At 39.9% G+C, this 19,989-nt stretch overlaps 1 protein-coding gene across 2 annotated transcripts in view; it reads left to right on the top strand.

Moving 5' to 3' along the window:
• TTC39B (tetratricopeptide repeat domain 39B) overlaps positions 1 to 19,989 on the top strand; it is a 77,885-nt gene that overhangs the window by 745 nt on the left and 57,151 nt on the right. The gene's annotated exons all lie outside the window — the stretch shown is intronic.

The following is a 19,989-nucleotide window of genomic DNA, read 5'->3' as shown; positions in this document are numbered from 1 at the left end:
ACCGCCGGTCTAGGGGCGAGTCCGTCGCCTGGAGTTGGGGAGAGTTGTCCCGGCAGCGGGGCCGCAAGCGGCCCCTCGCCGCATCCCCCTAATTTGCTTTTTTTTCTTTTTCCCTTATATTTTTTTTCCTTCTTTCCTGTTTTTTTTTTTAATCTTTATTTTTTTCTTTAACCCCAGCTCCTGCTCCGCTCTGTGCGAGCGTGCCGCGCCGCCGCTGCGGTGCGCGTCCCTCCCGGCGCGCCCGGGGCCAGGTGTGCGGGCAGCGGCCAGCCCGGCTGGGCACACTGGCCGAGGCCGCGCTCTCGGGGCGTCCGAGGGGGCCCCGGGTCCTTGGGGTCTTCCATGGGCACTTTCTCTACCTGGGAGATGCAGTTGGTCAGAACTGTTTGTGTAAGATGCGTTTATAATTTCGGCGTTGTTTTATTAAAGGTCGTTCAAACAGCCCAGACAGAAATCCCTTCAAACGATCCCTTGAACTTGAAGATTTTCCTTGTTACACCGTCAGTGTAAGAGAGCACGGTAGCAGGATTCCTTGACAACACCTCTCAGAAACTGGTGATTGGAAAGTGTTGTCCTAGATGAGCTTTTGACAATGGTACAGCCAAACTGAGGCAGTTTTAACTGGAGCGTGCAGATACCCAGATACACAGATACATGCAGTCTGGCAGGTGCTTGTGGGACTATAGACTTGATTTTTGACTGCACAGTCTAGACTGAACGATTTCAGTGTTGCATGCATCCAGTAGCTTCTTCCGGAAGGTTGGCAAGGCAAGTCTGCCCAAATTTTGCTCAAGACGCTTTATGAATGAGTACTTAATACGTTTGGTCTTTTTTCAGTGCCCAGTGTTTGAGGTGTGGCAGTGTTTTGTACGATGTGGCAAGTGACTAATGTCTACGTGGGATTTGATATGCTGTGTAGTTCAGTGGAACTAGCTTGTTTTTGGTTAGGGAATGGGAATATATATTAGCCTGTGTTTCAGAGCATGCTGTGAAGGTTTTTACTTCCTAAGGTTATATGTGGCAGCAGTGAAGAGAATGTGAAATGCTTGAATACCATTGTATACCAGAGTGAATCACAGCAAAATGATAAAGTCATCTCTGAAGCTGAGATTTTTTTTTTTTTTTTCAGAGTAGGGAGAAAAAAGTTATTAGCTAGTTCTTGCAGCTCTCTCAGCAAATAGTCGGAATGCACAGCTGTTGAAACAGGTATTCAGCAACTTTGTTGTAGCCCAGCTGTTCTGTATGAACAGTAGGAAAGAATATACTTCAGTGAGTTTAGTGTTAAATGTTAATGCTTTTTTTTGAGAAACAGAAGCTGCCATGCAAAAAATAAAAAATGAAAAGGTAGGCATAAAAGCCCGTGAAAGAGGTGTTATTTGAGCAATACCTTGCAAAAAGTCTAGTTTTCTCAGTATAACCCTAAAAGATCCCATGCTTTTTGCATGTCTGATTTGCTTAGTGCTTGATTCTTTGGAGTCTGAAACAGACCTGTAGTGGTAATGTAGAAAGTACTTCGATTTTTCCTGGTCAGATTCCAGAGTTCAGGAGGAGAGGGCACATGGTTATCTTGGGGATGGTCACTGCTTTTGTAAGAAAAATTATCTAGATCACTGTAGACTGTCTTTGCCCAGTCAGTGTAGACAGTATATGTTCAGTATAGTCTCTTTACTAATAAGCTTGTTGTGATTTTCTGCACGTGGTATTTTTTTTAAGTGCCTTAGCTTTTTTTTTGGTCTTTGCACTGGCTGTGATAGAGGTAGCAGAACACCTCTATAAGACTTTTTTTATGAGCTACATGCATCTAAATAGTATTGTTTACATAGAACATGGCAGATGGGAGCTCTGCTTCCTGATTTAAGTGTGCATGCTTAGTACTATATGAACATAGCTTTTAGCATAGAATTTTGCTTTGCAGGGACTTTTGAATGCTTCTTCTCCCCTGAAGTTTTGAAGAGGAATATGTTAAGCTAAACCTTGAAGTTGTTTCCTACTTAACAGGACATAGACCAGCCAGAAACCTTCTTCTAAAGTCCAAGCATAAGGTACCAGGTAGCTGCCCCCTGCTGTAGTCTGTCCCTGAATAGAATTTGTATTTTTCCTGATGCTTCCTGCAGCTCAAGGAAGTGCCAGATACCATGAAGTTTTTGTTTGGGGGTTGTTTTTTGTTTGGTTTTTTTTTTCCTTTTTCTTTTTTTCGTTCCCCCCCCCCCCCCCCCCCCCGATTTTTGTCTCATTGGCTGCAGCTGTGGCTTTTTGGAGGGAACAGTGAGAAAACGGCATGAAGTGTAAATAAAGCTTTGGATTTTTTTTTATTTCTATTTTTACTACCATAAGTGTATTAGTCCATTGATATTTTTTTATTTAAAAGAAAAGAAACCCACCAAGAGAAACCAGAGACCTAAGACTAAGAGGCTGTATAAATAAGACAGTGTTATGGGTATGCCATCTGGGAAAACAAATAGCTGTTAAACCCAGGATTTTCCTGAGTACAGTGTTGCTTCTGTGGTGTTGAAGTGTGTTTGTGGTCATTCTCTACTAGGAAGCAGTTTCCTGATTACTATGTGATCAAAGTGTTCACCTGTGGTGTGGCCCGTTGTGAAAACCTGAAACTCAAACCTGATATACCATCAACACTTAAACCGTTATATGACACTGAATTCACCCCCTAAAATAATTCACACTGGTATTCCTTTGGAATGAGTTGGAAATCTAGGACAGATATATAGATATATGTCCTAGATGTTAAGGGCAAAGCAGCATTCCCAGCCACTGGACAGTCTTCAAGCAAAACTTTAATTCTTCTCCCCATTCACCCTTTTCCCATTACCCCCCCCAACTGTCTAAAGATTACTTAAAATAGCGGTCCAGATCTTCTTCCCATTAAGTTCACTCTTTGCTGCCCTGGTTTTTCAAAGTCTTAAAGCCAGCTTAGTTGGTTACTTGGGGATTCCCTATCAATTAAAAAAAAATTAACCCACAAACCCAATTGAGGTCCTTGTGCATCTGAAGGTTGTGGCTAGACAGAAGGGTTTATGATCAAGAAGCATTTAGATGATAAAATAATTCCTTGCTTGGCTGAAGGGAGCTGGACTAAGGATTATTTATGGATCTGAAGGTGATTTGGTGCCCTTGCTGTGGTAGACTCTGAGGTTTTGTCCTGACTTTGGCTGGGATAGAGTTAATTGGTGCAATGCTGTGTTTTGGATTTAGTATGAGCATCCTTTGAATAACTGATTTCTAGTTGCTGTGAAGTAGTGCTTACCCTAAACCAAAAACTTTCTCAATGTCTCACGCGCTGCCAGCAACCAGGTGCACAAGAATCTGGGAGGGACCATGGCCAGCGTGGGTGGCCTGTATATTCCATACCCTTGAACATCATGCCCAATATATAAGCTGGGGGGAATTGGCTGGGAGGGGCCAGTCACTGTCTGGGGACTGTCTGGGTATCAGTCAGCAGCAGGGAGAAATTGTATTGTCGATTACTTCTTCCTCTTGGGTTTTTATTCCCTTCTCTTTCCCCCTTTCTATACTGTTGTTATTATTATTAATTTTACTTTATTTCTGTTATTAAACTTTGTCTCAACCCATGGATTTTACCTTTTCTGCCCAATCTTATTCCAGTCTCACTGGCAAGAGAGGAGAACAAATGAGTGGCTATGTGATACTTGGTTGCTGACTGGTGTTAAACCAGGACAGTCTTTTTCTTGTGTCAAATAGGAGGCGTAATGAGTTCAGGTAATAAAAAATCTGACTAGAACATGTTAGAAAAAATTGTTAAAAGCATTTGTTGTATTAGTGACATAGGAAGAATACAGAGATGCTGCTGCACATTGTAAGGAGTAAATCTGTGTCTTCAAAGCTCAGCTAGAGTTGAAGATGGCCAGGACTGTCAGAACAAAGGTTTTGTCCTTTGATACATCAGTAGCAAAAGGCAGTGCAGAAATAACATTGGCCCATTACAGGATGAGGATGATCACTTCACAAGCAGGGACATAGACAAGGCAGAGATGTGTAACGCTTTCTTTGCCTCTCTTGTCAACACTGAAAATGGGCTAAGCGTGTCCCAGCACCCTAAGCTGGAGAACCATGGCTATGAGGATGAAAAAGTAGCTGGATCCCCAGAAGTCTGTGGAGCCTGATGGGATTCATCCAAGAGTACTCAAAAGAGTTGGATGATGTCATTCATCACAAGATCTCTTTCAATGATTTTTGAATGGTCTTGGGAATCTGGAGAGGTCCCAGTAAATTACAATCTGGCTAGCATATTCTGAAGAGAAGGGACTCTCAGTTGTGTTCCTGGAAACTACTCAGTCTCACTTCAGTGACCAGTTAAAGTGTGGAAAAGATTATTCTGGGAATTACTGAAAAACATCCAAATACAATGCATGTATCAGTCAGAGCAAGTATGGCTTCATGAAGGGAAAGTCCTACTCAGTACCATCAGAGGAAGAGGAGGTCTTTAAATGTGTCAAGAAGGTGACAGGCTCTAACTCCATTGATGGACGCTGCAGCTGGAGCAACCCTTACAGGTATCAGTCATTCATATAAGCAAGAAGAAATGGACACAGAAGTCAGCTTATAGTAAAGTAGGGTGAAGCAGGGCTATTGCAAGAGCAGGGGAAAACGACAGAAAAGAGACAACAATTCAATACCTTATCTCTGAGTGAACTGTGGAACTGGAACGTGTGAAGAGACTTCACCCATCCTCTAGATGAGCACATTGTTACCTGCCTGCTTTGGTGCTGCAGTAACAGGGCAAGTAGCCTGGAATTTTAGAGTAAAGAAGCAGTTGGGATTTCTTTCTACAGAAGGGGGCATTATCAAGGCAGTTAAGAAAAGAATACAAGTCATCAGCCTCTGGAGGTGACTCCTGTCAAGTGTGAAGGAGAGGTATCAAGGGAAATGTTACATGCCACCCAGACTAGTGGACCCACCATGTCTGGTACCCAAGGGAATCAGCCATGATAGAGGTAATTTACTGTGACCAAAACAATGTGCAGTTGCTCGCAGATCCAGGTGAAATCCAGTGTGCATGACCCACAGGGGTGGTAATATGAGTGGAGCACACCACGCACCATTGTTGTATGCCAGTTTATTGATGGTAATGAGACAAAGCTGGGTAGCTGAAGAGACAAAGAGGCAGTGGTGGTGGGCAAAGTGGCTTGTCAGCTATGGCAATACTGAGTTCCTATGGACTTTGCTGTAGAAACACTGAGAAATGGGAAAAACTGTTCCAGAAGTTCCAGCAACAAATAAAAAAGACAGATCCTACTTCCCATCTGTATCGCCCAGTATCTGCTATTAAGAGTAAGTGTTCTTTGCTCGAGAGGGAGGATGTAGAGGGTAGACACAGTGGGTTGCTCTGTGTTTTTATCTGAGGGATCACAGAGCAGACATGAGAAAGTGGGATAGATAACCTGCCTTCAACCCTAGAGACATTGGTACCTGAGTTGTAGAGAAAAACAATCCCAAATGTTTTTTTTTACCAGGAAAGTTGTTCTTGCAGTCTCCAGTGGGCGGTTTACCAGAGTGGAAGGTCTTATCTTACTCCTGATTTTTTGGAAAGAAATGCTAATCTCATTTTCTTTATATGAAGTAAGTGGACTTACTCCAGTGACCAGGAGTGGAGGGGCCCTGCTCCAGCTAGGTAGAGGAGAGGGACAGTCATGTTTATTAGACTCTGTGGATCTGATGACCTGTCATGTCAGATCCATGGGTGTATATAAGGCTCTAACAGACAGCAGTGCAGAGTCAAGCTATAACAAACCCATTTGTACTTTTGGAGTCACAAGCGCATCCCAGTAGCTGACTGTTGGAGGCAGAAGTGTGCCTGACTGGGAATGAGTGGCAAAAGCAACTTACTTTGATGGCCCCAGAGGCACAGGCTACCTCAGGAGAGTACATTTCAAGGGCCTAAAGGGTAACAGTGGCCTTTTGGTGTCTCTGTCTAGCACCAGCAGAGACCATGATTCTCACCCAGAAGCTGATGAGTCAACTCCAGAGCCAAGGAGTGATCAGCATGACCCACTTACCATCAGATAGTACCATATAAGCAGTCAAGTCAAAGGGAGAGTGGCATCTGACAGTAGACTCTTGTGGCCTGATGAAGTCCTGCCATCTCTAAGTGCTGCTGTACTGGACATGCTGGGACTTCAATAACAGCTGGAATCAAAGGCAGCCAAGTGCTGCCACAACTGATATTGTTAGTGCATTTTTCTCAATGCCTTTGGCAGCAGAGTGTAGGCCACACTTCACTTTCACTTGGAGAGGTGTCAAGTACACCTGGAACTGACTGCCTCAGGGTTGAAGCACAGCCCTGCCTGGGGGATGGGGTGGGGAATGCGAGGTGTGATGGGGTGAGAGGGCATCTGCATGGCATTTAGTTGCTGGCTTAGTTGTAGGTACAAGCCATGACAGGCTTGTATTAAGGACAGCTTGGCCAATTCAGCTAATCTGTGCCTCATCTCTAAACTAAGCTATTAAGGAAAATTTAGGTAATGAAGGTCTTATGATGCATGTTGTACTCTCTTGAACTGCCCTAGCAGGGATAAACACTGTATAGGCTGGCTTTACCAGCCTGGACAGTTTATCTTCAGAGCTAATTTCAAATGAAACCAGCATCGTCTTTAATTCAAAAGCCGGTTAGTACTTGGTTTAAGTACTCAAGAGTTTCATCCACTGCTGCAGCAGCTGCTGCACTTATGATTAAAGAACTTCCTAGTGGTAGGCTTCTTTACATCAGTAGCTTAATATAATAATGCACTTTAGAATAAATTATAGAATGTGCAGCACTGGCTATTTTCTCACTCATGTTTATGCTGAGGATTCTTCAGCAGTCTCTGTGGTGAGAGCTGGTGGTAGCTTCATTTCCACAGAGACTTTGAGAAACTGGAAGCAAGCTATTGTGGTGCCTTAAAAACTAGATTGTGTTAGAAATACGGAATTGGGAAGAAGTAGTAGGGGTGCTTTCTCTCTTGAAGGATAATTTTTTTTTTTTAAACATCCTCATCTGACTTGTATGATTTTGTTTCCTTGAGAGATGCTGTGTTTCCTTGTGACTACTATTCAAAATAAGGACGTGTACTCCAAATTTATACTACCTATGTTGTCCTGAGGTGTCTTGCTTTTATTTTTTGAGTTTTTCCATTTCTTACTTGCTTCCTAGAGTCATGCATTTGCGTTCCTTGGTTGACTGCAACCAAATTTGAAAGCTGATTAGGTAAAAAAAACCCTGAGTCTTTATTGATTTAGTGGAGGGGAAAAAAGAGTATACAATATTCCAATTAAATTTTCTTCTTCAATATTGATCATTATTAACATGTGAGCTGTTTCTCCTCAGAGCAAGAGATAAAAGGTAAAGAAGATATGGGAAGAGGTGGGGTCACTGTAGAAAGCACCATGTGCCTCTTAGGGAAGCAGAGCTGATGTAAGTGGAGAAAACTATGTACCTATGAAGTGAATTTTAAAAGGGAAGTAAATTTAGCTTTTGCTTATTTTCTGAGGTTTGGTTTAGTTTTTGGTTTTTTTTGTTTGTTTGGGGTTTTTTGTTTTTAGTTTGTTTTTTTTTTTTTCTTGGAGGAGGGGTATGAGGTTGTGATATTTAAATGCTTAGTTGTATATGAATGGAGAACAGTATAACCAAAAGGAAGAGTTAGCTTTTTTCTTAAGGTTTTGGGTACTCTTGTATATTGAAGATTGTATATTGGTGCTATTCTGGTGTCGGAATTAGCATCCAATATATTTTAATGTAGCCTTTTCTTGGAGCAGTGGAAGTTAACTGTCATTACAACTGTAAATTGTACAGTTGCCTTGGTAATTGTAGCTAAAATTTTGCCAACCACTGTAGAGTCACATAATGTTAAGGGATTGAATGGACATGAAAGTTCATCTAGACCCGACCCTCCCAGGGCAGAGACACGTCCCACTAGAGTAGGTTGCTCAAGGCATTGTCCATCATAGCCTTGAAGACCGCCAGGGTTGAGCCATTCACAACACAAGAAAGACAGTTCTGAACTGTCTCTTCCACAGCCCACATGGAAAGACAGTTCTGTTTCATATATAAGCTTAAAGGGGGATGGTTTTCTTCTTGCAGTTCCAGTCAATCTGTGTGAGAGCTATGACTTTGTTGAAACATGTTTGGTTCTGTGAATGTTTGTTCTTTTTTTGCTGACATAGTGGTGTCAATGTGCTCGGAAAAACTTCTGGACCTGATGAGCTCGTTGAAACTGCCAGAAGTTGATGCCTTGGCTTGGATAAAGGTTCTTGCTAGGCCCCTCTCTTGGCAAAGTAGTTGTGTGTTGAAAGAGAAAAGGATCTTAGTTGCTTCTTGGCAGACTATTCTTGACTTAGCAGCATGGACCAGAATGACTCAACACAGGCGTAGGTGATAGACATGTCTGATCTTGTGCCTCCTGTCTTAAGTAAATCTCCCATAGCTTGCCTGACCATAAGGACATATTTGAAACTTTCCTTGCTATTGCAACTAGTCTGGCTTTCTTGAAACCTTCCTTGCTATTCCTTGCTATTGCAACTAGTACATCTTTCTTTTCCTGTGTGACACCAGCACAGGAGGCAGAGATAAGATCACAGTTGTTGGTGACAGGCTGGCAGGAATACAGCACACCATGCCCATCTGGTGGGCAGTAATTTTAACAAATGCTGTTTCTTCTGGATTAATAGAAACAGTATTTTATTAGAAGGAACAGAAATGGTGGATCACTGTTTTGAAAAATGGTGGATCTCATTTTGAAAAGAGACCAAAACTGTGCAGCTAGAGATTTGAGAAGTAGTCTGAGAGTTGGACTAACATTGCTGTTAGTATGTGTTCTGATTAGAGCCCGGACATGTCCAAGACCTGTGTGCCACAGTTAGTGAAGTGTCTGCTTAAATAGTCAGAAATGTGAGAATTTGTGAGAGCTGAAAATTTCTCCTGCTTTTCTAAGCCTCTCGGGTTCAAAATAAAGGTTTCTGCTCAGTCAACAGTACGTAAATATCACAGACATGTGGATTTGTGCCCAAACACCAAGTGCTAATGGTAAAGTTTTCTTATTAAGTGAGTAAAGACTTGCTTGTCATCTTATTTGGGAGTAAGGAGGTAATGCTGTTATCCATACTAAGGCAAGATAATCTATTATATTAGTAGCAATGGTATTTTTTGTTGTGATGCAGTGAATGTATCATGCTTTTATTCCAGCTCTCTTACGCATTCACTTTGCAATAGGGTGATATATAAATTTCTACAAGCCAGTTTGGGGTGTGCAGCACTCCTTTGATTTCTTGTCATCCCCAGAAGTCAACCTCACATGCACTCTTGCTCTCCAGAAATCCTCTTATTGGAGGGTGTACGAGGACAGTCTGTCATCCAAACAGAGAGAGGTTAGTGGAAAACCTGTTTCTGAAAATAATGGTGTGTCTGTCAACTCTTAGCAGCACTGATTCTTCTAAAAAGCGTGGTTTTGGGTAGGTGAGTAAGAATACTTGTCTGTAACTAGTAGTAGGCCATAGGAAAGAAAAAATATTTCTATTAGTTTAAGTTGAGCAAAGTGGGATTATAGTGATGGTGGAGTATATCACACTGGCTTTTATTTTCACTAAGAAATAATGGATTAAGATCAAGATGTTTTATCTGGATCATCTCCCATAGGACTGTTGTTACCAAGTCCAGTGAGGCAGTTGGTTAAACTTAATGGCTTTGTGGCTGTGTCATTTTGGTTGTTGGTTTTCAGGTTTGGTGGTTGGTTGTTTGTGTTTTTGGTTTGATGGTGGTTTTGTTGTTGATTTTGGGGATTTATTGTTATTTTTTGTTTTGGTTTTTTTTTTTGGTTTTTTTTCCCCCCTTTTCTGCAAACTTACTGTTTCCAGAGCTGGAGAATATTTAATATTTTTCTTTTTTTTTTCCCCCCTCTTTAGCATGTATAGTAATTTGGTTATGGTTAAACAGCTACTCTAAGGTCCTGTGGCAAAACCTGAGCTTACCATTGGAAATATGGTGGAGAGGAAGGACTACCAGTTGTGGATTTGGTAAATCCATCTCTTTTTAGGTGTGTATTATGGTTTAAGCCCAGCTGATGGCTCACGCAGCCATTTGCTCACTACCCAGACAGTGGGACTGGGGAAAGAATCAGAAGGGTAGAAGGTAGAGAACTCATGGGTTGAGATAAAGGCAGTTTAACAGGGAAAGCAAAAGCAGTGCACAAAAGCAGAGCGAAACAAGGAGTTAATTCACGGCGTCCCGTGGGCAGGCAGGTGTTCAGCCATCGACAGGAGAGTAGTCAGTTTGGGTCACCTGTCCCAGCCTTCCATGCACCCCCAGCTTCCTCCCCAAACTGGAGTACAAAAAGCAGAAAACAAAGCAGAAAACAAAAAGCCTGTGGGTAAGTTCCTCTCAGCAATAACAGAAATATCTCTATCGTATCACCTCTTGTGTTCAGCACAAATCCAAAACACATCCCTATACTAGCTACTGTGAAAAAAATTAACTCTACCCCAGACAAAAAAAACAGTGTGAGGCATCTTATACAGATGTTCAAGGTTCTTCTAGCTCAGCTGGCTAGAAGGAGCTGAAGAAACATGCAAAAACTGAAGTAATCCTTGTTTTTGACAAAACCCTCCCACCTTAATATGGGGAATCAGTAATTTGTTACAAAAACAATTTAAAAGAATGACTTTGAGAAAAGTAATATATAATATAGGATGTGAAACTTAGGTACTTTTTGACTTTTTTGATAAACTGTAGCATCACTTGAATGTACTTCATGAAGTACAGCTTTTTTGGCTCTTCCCAGTAAGAAAAGTATTTTGAAAAGTAATTCTGTTAACTGCATTGAGGGAGAATGACAGTGTTTGAGCCATTTTCATCTAAACATTATATTATTTTTAATAGGTGATGAAGATATTAATTATTATGTTCTTTTTCAAGAGAAGTGTGAAAAGTTTAGGAACTAAACTTTGGAGACAAAGCAGTCTGCCTAAATTTAAGTGTGTGGTTTGGACCAGAGAAAGAATTTTAAGGTAAGACCTGGTGGTGTAAGCATATTGCTGAAGAATATTTAAATCTATGCCATGTCCAAGATGGAGAATGTTAGCAGAAAAAATGTGTGCAGCTCTGAGAAATCCAGTTACACATATCTGCCTATATAGTCTCATGTGACACCACTGAAGTAGCTGGCTTTGTTAAGGGGTGGTCTACTGAGCTTGAGCAAAGTTTTCTTAAAACCTTGAGAAAGAGACTTTCAATAGCAGCTCAGTGTCTGTTTTTTAATGTCATTTGGATTAAAGTGCCACACATGGTTACAGCTCTGGAAAATAGAGGGTAGCTCATGGCCATTCACTTCTAGAAGATGGCATACTTGGTTTGATGCTTTGCCAAAGTGCTGTTTCTTCTGCAAAATGTGAACTATGTAATTTCAAGTCATGCTGAGATGAAGGGATGGCTGAAGTTGTATAGTTAAGTTTCACACTGAACATATTTCTCAGCAAGTGACACCAAAGGAGTCTTAAAATCCAAGTTAAAAAAAAAAGGTAAGTTGTTTAAAAGTCCATTTTACTTATTTGAATGGTAGGATTTTTAGCTACTGAGTTCATTAAGTTATGTTGGGACTGTGGCAAAACCTGAAGTGCAAACTAAATGCAGGTTTTCCCAGCTTTGTGCTTTTTTGTGAACTGGAAACAGGAATATAGGGTCATGTCAGTGTCACAAATCAGGTCCCACATAGGAGACTGTTTCTGGAAATCATGCTCTGTATTTATTCTCTTCTGCAGTTCAGAGTTCCACTGTGAAAGACTCCTCCTAACTGCTTTCTCAGTTAGTGCTTGTTGTGAATTTATAGACTGGAGTACTGAAAAAGTGCTTGTAATTTTAAATAGTAATGTGTGTGAGTGAAGAGAGGAGGATGTTCAGGTCTGTAAGGGGAAGTAGACAAGAAGTTACTGGATACATGTTGAAGTCACTGGTTCATGCTGAATCAGCCAGGATGTTCATCTTAGGGGTGCGTCATCACAGGTAGCTGTGGCATGGGCACAACTGAAGGAATTGTAAAGAAAACATCATGGGGACTAAAACTAGAGATTACATGGTAGAAGTGGCTTATGTGCTTTCTCTGAATAGTTTGAGTTGCAACATGGAACATAGTTTGTGGTCCTGTGTTACGTAGTTTCTCTACAAAAAGCAGCTTGTGTTGGCCGATGGGATTTGTACAGCTGCCTTGAATTCCTGTGTTTCTGTGTGAGTGTGTTCTTCTGGTAGAGTAGAGAAAGGAAGTCACCAGACATTCCTGAAAGAGCTGACATCCAGTGTGGTTAATATTTTGGCTTAGTTTCTTTTTATTTTTTAAACCCACATAACATGTTGCTTTGTGTTTGACGTTTGTGGAAGTCCTCTGGTGTTAGAAGGACATGTGGAGTGCAAGATGAGGAAGCTGAGGTTACATCTTGTGATGGCAGCCAAGGATATCGGGCTTGCCTTCGCAGTTGTCTCTGAAACATGCTCCTCTTGTCCTTGTCTGAAAGTTTTGTGTCTGTTTTTCTTTGTTTTAGGTCTGGTCTTTGCTATCGGTGAGATAAAGCAGTTTTATGCTGGGAACGTAACTCTATATCAGTTTTGTGGTTTGTATTTTTGTAGATCATACCATAGCACTTGGTCTCTTTAGTTTATGTATGTGAGGTCTGGTAGCTACTGACCTTAGATTTTAATAGTTGCAGAATTTGGCCTAAATGGTATCTTTCTAACATTAAAAAATACTGACACTTAAGTGTTTGTGTGGTGTGAATAAGTAATTAAACAATCCATGTGAAATTTCAAAAACTTCTGTAACAGCATCCACAAATTGATAAAAACTTTCTAGTATATAATGACTGTGGGCTGAAGTGAAAATGGATAAGGATACAACCAATAGATAGAAATCAGCTATGACACAAGTAGTTTCCTAGCAGCCTGGAAAAATTGTCTGCTACTTCCCTTTCCGTAATTTAAGTTCTCTACACCTCATGCAACAATTCTGGCTTTTGTCTGTTCTGTGTCTCTGAGTGCTGGTGGAAGGAAGAAGGGTGCAATGGGAGGTTGAGTGCTTTGGATTGAACCATCGTGTGGTGTGCAGGATTTCCTTTGGCAGTGTATGAGTCACAGGAGCCAGAGACTCTTGCTGCAGTGTGGGCTTGCTGCAGAGGAGCCGGTGCTCTGATTGCCCATGAGTACCCGGAGTGGGAGGAGGAGGGAGTGTGTGTGCATGAACAGCTGCCTAGAGGCACTGACATACCCTGACATAAACTTATATTTGTGCCAAAGTGACCCTTTGGGTAGAAGGAGTGACAAATCTGGTAACAACTGTGCATTAATCCTGTCCTTGTTATTACATGCCAGCTAGAATTTTCAAAGGCTATAAATTCCCCATGACGTCAGTAAGCTGTAATGGGGGGTGTGCATGCTGGAGGCTGGAACTACAACTGTCAGTCAAATGTTAAAATTTCCAGCTGGGAAACACATGCTGCTTTCAGTGCACCTCTGTAGTCCCCTTGGTGTCTATTCTGGATCATGCAGCTGTCCTGCAATACCTGAAGAAATGCCATGCTCTGCTTGGGGATGGACTGGATGAAGAATTGACATTGGGGGAGTTATGGCAGAAGAAGTAAAGCTGTAAATTTACATGGACACGTGGCACATTACCAAAATTTAGGGGGGCATTAATGGGCTATTACTTACGTTAATGAGATTGTGTTACTTGTAGGGTTTTTCTGTTTTATTTTCTTGTAAGAATTACTGTTACTTCAAATGAGAATGCATTCTTCTTGTGTTTGCCTGTAAGTAGCCCAGGAAGAACTAACTCTTTAGCTTACTGGCTGGTTAAGTCAAGATCTGATTCTGCTTAGTGTAATTTAATGTGACATTTGGTCTGAATGTGACACTGTGTTTCTTTGTTAGGTGTCTGGTTTTTTTTCTGGTGGAAAGAATGAACTCCCTAGAATGCATAAAAAGCAGTTAATAATTAGTTAATTTTATACTAGTAATGAAGTTAAATTGCCACAACCTTTACACAATGCTTTTCTGTTAATGAAAATATATAAAGTAGTTTTCAGAAGAGATGGAAGCTGATCTTGCACAAAGAGAACAAGCTGTGCTCTGGACAAAAGTCGCTGCTTTCATCTTGTATTACAGCCACTTTTAACTCTAGATAATGTTGATTTCTAAAGGTCTCTTCTGTTATTGCAGAAGATATTGGATCAGAAAATATAGAGACTTTGAAGTTCTGAAGTAAGAACAACTTAATAAAAAATAGGGTCGTTGGAATTACTGTTACTACACCAAGATCTTCTTTTAAAGGAAATTAATCAGTTAAGAAAAATAACTTAAATTGCTTTTCACTATAAAACAGAACCTTGCAGTGCTAAATATGCAGCAACTGCTGTTACAATTCATATTCTTTACAAATGAATGGTCAGCTGTATAGTGAAGCTGATACTTAACCTGAGGAAGACAGGAGAAGGTTAAAACCTAAGACACTAATTTTAATGCTTGTTTCATATTTTTTATTAGTTATTGGCAAAGCTAGCCTTTATTAGTTATAGGGAGACTGTTTTTAATATGAGGTAAACCTGTTCTGTTCCCCAGCTTGGGGTCATCTCTGGAATGTATTAAAATCACCAGTGGCAAGGTAATGTGTCTTTAATGAGATTTAATATAGGATTGTTGATTACATTGTAGTTTATAAGCATTCCGGAACAGTGTCAAAATTGCCCTCTTAGGAAGCAGTAATTTGATTTTTGTCTTGCATAGTCTATATTAAGTGCATGGTGAACCATAATTAGGGTTTTTCCAGGTAGCTTTAGACATCTGTTGGAAGTGGTAAGTTCAAACATCTTTATGAAATTGCTTAGTAAAGTCCAGGACAACACAATGTTCCTCCTCTAGCTATCTTTATTTCACTTTGGTGAGAAGTAGACTCCACTGTGTCTGGTTTTTTATGTTGAGTCAAGACTGTCTCTTAATAGTAATTGCAGCTTTACTTTCACTATGTCTTTGTGTTTAATCCATCCTGATATGTGTGAGTTATGTGTAAGTAAAAACTGTCAGTTTTTTACAGCTGCCTCATCAGTCACAACACAAACACTGAAGTATGGGAATGAAGGTCGAAAGGTTAGATGAGACCGCTAAATTGACCTACCCTTGTGAGACAGGAAGCATGATACTCCATCTCCAAGAAGAGCTCTGTTTTCTGTTGTTTGTTAAATGGATCTTCCAATCATATTTTTCTTTCCTCTTCACATAATTTTTATTTTATTTGGTAGGTTGTGCTGACTCAAGTGAGGGCAAAAAGTATCTTGGTTTCTTATCTACTGATACCCTATATGTTGAAGTGATAACGTTTTTTATCAGCAAACTGTCTAGTGATCCTTTGACTAAACTGAGCTGAAGTTTCTGTGAATGTTACTGAGTCATGGAAAGTTAAACTTGATGACAGAGAGCCAGTTCTGAACCAGAATAGATAAGTCACTGGCTGGGAAATACTAAACTTGCCAGATTGGGAAGGACCAAGCTTTTTGGTTTGAGTTGCAGTGTGGCTAGTGACTTTCAAGTTGCTTATGCCTTGACTGCCTATGTTAAGAGAGTTAACACTTCCTCTGTTTCTGCTGCTCTACCTTCAATTAGCGTCTGAAAGTACTCTCTGTTTGTGCCTCTGAAATTACATTGTGTCTGCCTCTTATTGAATGAAAAATAATAACTGAATACTCTTATTTGGAAGCCAACAGAAGTTTACTGAATGTTTATTGTTAAGCCTGTGGCTGAAAGTAGGAAAAGCTTTGAGATTGGTCTTTCAGCAGTGGTATCTCATCCATGTTTGTGTCCAGTGTCCTGGAAAGTACAGCTGTAACTAGTACTTACTGGTTACTTACTAACTTACTGTGTTAGAATTAATAGGACTAGAAAGATGTAGTAGAACTCTTGCTAACTTTATAACCATAATAAATAGCATCCTAAAATTGTTTTTGATTTTAGTAGTGTTTTATGCAATTTCTGTGGAATGACTGAATGATGGTACAAAATTTTACAAAAACTAATGAGCTTGACGCAAAGTTCTTTCAATACTTAGAGGCTTGTCTCCTGCCAGAGTAATTAATTTGATTGAATAATCTTTCCTGTGGCTAGAATAGACAAGCTTAATGTTTTCCCTTTGTAGTATCTGTTTTGAGAAGAATGCTTGTATATTCTTTCTGTCTTCTCAGGCTTCTTAGTTGCCTTTGCATTCTTCTAAAATCTCTCTTCCTACAAAAGGAAGAAGATGTATCCAGACAAGGTGGTTGTTTCTATTTGCCTTTCAGTTTAGGATTACTTGGGCATCAGTTTTATGTAATGAAATTAAACTAAAGAATAGAATCATGTGCAATATTTGTAGAGATTTTCTACGAGTAGTGCACTTTGGTGAAAATGTACTGAATGTTGAACTCCTGATTGAGTATGTGGCTTGTTTGTTCTGTTTTTTTGGTTGTGTTTTTTTTTCTTTCTTTCTTTTTTTTTTGTTGGTTGGTTGGTTTTTTTGCTTGGTTTTTTTTCTGTTACCACTTCCAAACGGATAGAAGCTACATGACACTCCCTTGGTCTTGGAGGTGCCCAAGGAGGTTTGTGTGAGACAGGCAGAAAAGGTGATCAGCTAGGAAGATCAAAGCTTTATTGCAACAGTGAATTTCTATGCTACTACCCTATTCTTCTGCCTCTTAGCAATGCTTCCTGTGTAGAAACAACAGAAGGTTGACTAGCAAGAAGGTGGCACTGCAAACAGTAAGTAAAGTTGTCTTGGTGTTTAGCCAACTTTTAACTGAAACTCTATCCTGCTTTCTTGTGCAGCATGTTGGATATGAATCTGATCATGGACAACTGTTGATAGCAGCCATTTGTATGTCAATTAATCTAAAGTAGTCATAATGCTTTACTTGGTGAGTGTGTAACTGAACCCGCTGATTTCCACATTTCAGTCATGAGGGAAGGGTGCTGTTTAAAACAGTACAAACTCATTCAATTGTTCACAGCAGGTGAGAGTGGTATCAGCTTATTAAAATGTGACTGCCTGGTAACCCATCTTTACAAGTAGGTTTAGAAAAATCTTCATCTTTAGGCTGCCTCTGATATGCAGCTGGCCTGACTGACACAAATGACTGCAGTTCCTTTGGCTGAGGTTTGTTCTTGGTCCTGCCCTGGTTTATACAGTATGGCCGTCTAAAAATCATCTGGATGCATGCAGCTGAAGGCAGAGTAGGAACTGTCCACTTTCTGTAACATGTTGATTAGCTGGTCTTAATTATAACAGTTGTTTCCATTGTAAATGTTTTGTGTAAAAAATGGAGGGTAGATTTTTTTTAAGACTCTGCTTTCCAGACTGTAATGGAGAAACATTTGTTCTTGTGGTTACTGACATCTAGTTTTTGAGATAAATGACACTGAAATTTGTTTTAATTTCTAATTGTTCATCAGCTCTTTAGTTAACCTAACTTGTAGCAAAAGTGAGTTTTACCTTACCAGTTCCTCATTTCTTCTTGGTGTCTGGATGTGTGTTTCTGGCGTTGTGATATTTGGTGTCTTGTTTTGTTTTTAGTTTGGTGAGGTTTTTTTTTGTTTGTTTTGCTTGTTTGGGTTTTTTTTTGTTTGTTTGTTGTTGTTGTTTTTATTTTATTTTTGTGTTGAAGCATGACTCCCAACCAGGTCTTGAATATGGCATGTTCTATTTAGATGAGAATGAATAAGTAAGTCTGAATTACCAAGTGTGATCTTTGGCTTCTGACTACTGAAGTTTTTTATCTACAGTGGAAAACACAGCTTTTCCAAAACAGCCACCATTGTCTGTCCACTCAGCTCTCTGGAAAAATACTCTTATTTTATGCAAATAATCTTGAGAGTTTTAAAAAAGCAGATGAGTTATGTTTATAGTTCAAACCAATTAAATCTGAAATAATATGTAACCACGTATGCACAAAAATATGTGCATTTTTTCTTTCAGAGAAATTAATTTCACTTTTTACTTTTCATGTGAAAATTGGTTGTACTGTGTAGAGCAGAACTTGTGCATTTTCATTCCATTCTTGCTGCTTCAAGGCTATTTCTGTCTCTGGAAAGGGGAAACAATTTTCCTGTTTTGTAACAGCTTCATCATCTCCTTCCCCTTTGAGCTGGGCGTTAATCATTTGTTTCTGTTCCTAGGCTATTAATTGTTAATACCAGGATCTGGTGTTGAAGTGTCAAACATAGCATGTGTAGGTGACAGAGATGAAAAGCTGGAGATATCTTTTCCTTCCTCTGCTCCCCCAAGTTGTTTCTCTGTCAAGACAGCATTGAAATAATGTTTCTCTCCTATGTTTGGGGTTTTTTTTTCCCTGTAAACATAAAGATTTTCTGCTGGTTTGTAGAGTAGACTGCTCTTTTCTGTAAGAAATTGCTACGAAGTCTAATGAAGCAGTAGCTAAAAAGTTAGGATTTTTAAGCACTTTACAATGCAGAGTATTGTCAGTTCTACAGAAAAATTAGGAAAGGAAAAGCATCTTAAATTTTTGAAATGAAACCTAAATTTTATTTGACTTATCAAAATACTTATTCTTTACATCAATACTTTATTAATTAGCTGAAGATATGTGACAAATTAGCTTTTGGGTCCTGCTGTAATGCTGGGTATTTTGTTTCCTAACATATGCAGTCCTGAGTTGGGTTTTCTCACACAACTGCCCATTTAAGCAACAATTGTTCTGTCCACTGCCCTCCGATTGTTACGGACACCTTTCCTGCATATTAATAGATTATGTTTCATAAGTCAAGTTCTCAGAACTACTTTTTTTTAGTTCATGTAGCTGTGTTACTGTACTTCTCTTAACTGCAGATGGATCAAACCAAATTTTCATGGCTGAATGTATTTATTTTGGACTGAGCAGTCTTACAAGCTAAATTTTCGTTATTTAAGACTGATGAGTTGCTCTGTTGTTTACCTTTATCATTCTTTTTTGTGAAGTAGTAATTTCTGATATTTGATGCTTCAGAGTGTTGTCCACAAAAATCCAATTTGTTAACTGATGTGCAACAGGCTAAAAATTGCACAAGAGACACATTGATTAGTTATTTATTTCAGAGTTGCACAAGCCTGGGTGCTCGGTGGCATTCTGCAAGTCAAGCGTGTCCTTCCAGGCTTTCCAAGCTGTTATTTAGATAGTGTTCAGTGTTAGCAACCTCCCAAGTACAACCCCTCTATTTAGTTAGTGATTTTCATACAAGTTACATAATCATTAGGGATGGGTCTTCACCTGAGCAAGTGATTCGTACATCTGGGAGTTTCGCCAATTCTGTTGCTGTTCTATGTTATTTTCTAGCTTCTCTTAGTAGTTCTGAGTTCAGTCAAGTTGGCTAAGTGGAGAGATAGCATGCTGTTGTTTGGTTATAATTCTGGAGTAATACTGTAAGAGCTTTCATATTGCAGTAATGTTTGGTAACTTTTAAATGTGCAGTGATTTTAAGTTATCACTTCTGTGGACCTGAAATGTAAAATTCTTAGCCACCAGTTTCTTTGATTTATTTTTAACGTAGTCCTGGCTAAGGCTAAGGAGAAAAAAATAGTCACAAAATTTCATAACAGAGAGGGGTGGGGGGAAAGTGTATATACTTAAAATTCTGTTCCATTAGATAATAAGAGTGTGTGGTGACTGCTGGCTTAGAGAAGCTGTTTGGAAACTGGTTTCCTTGTTGAAATTGTGAGAAATGACCCTCACTTTTAATACTTTAAAAGGTTTACTAAACCTTAAAAATTACAACAAAGGACTGAGTAAGAAAAAATTGCAACACTGGGAGTCCCTGTCAGCCACACGCTCCTCTACAAAATGGATGCTCTGCCTTTTATATCCTTAGCTGCCTCCCAAAGTTTTGTCAGTCAACTCCTTCTCTGCCATCCATTGGTGGAGATCACTTTCTTACATCTTGGTTGGAGGTCAGGTGTTGTTACGCTGCGCCTCCTGGTAACAAGCGGGCCT

This window comes from Passer domesticus, chromosome Z (assembly GCF_036417665.1).
Source record: "Passer domesticus isolate bPasDom1 chromosome Z, bPasDom1.hap1, whole genome shotgun sequence".
Classification (NCBI taxonomy): Eukaryota; Metazoa; Chordata; class Aves; order Passeriformes; family Passeridae; genus Passer; species Passer domesticus.
Note: the sequence above shows the minus strand (reverse complement) of the source record. Positions and strands in the feature narration are given on the sequence as shown.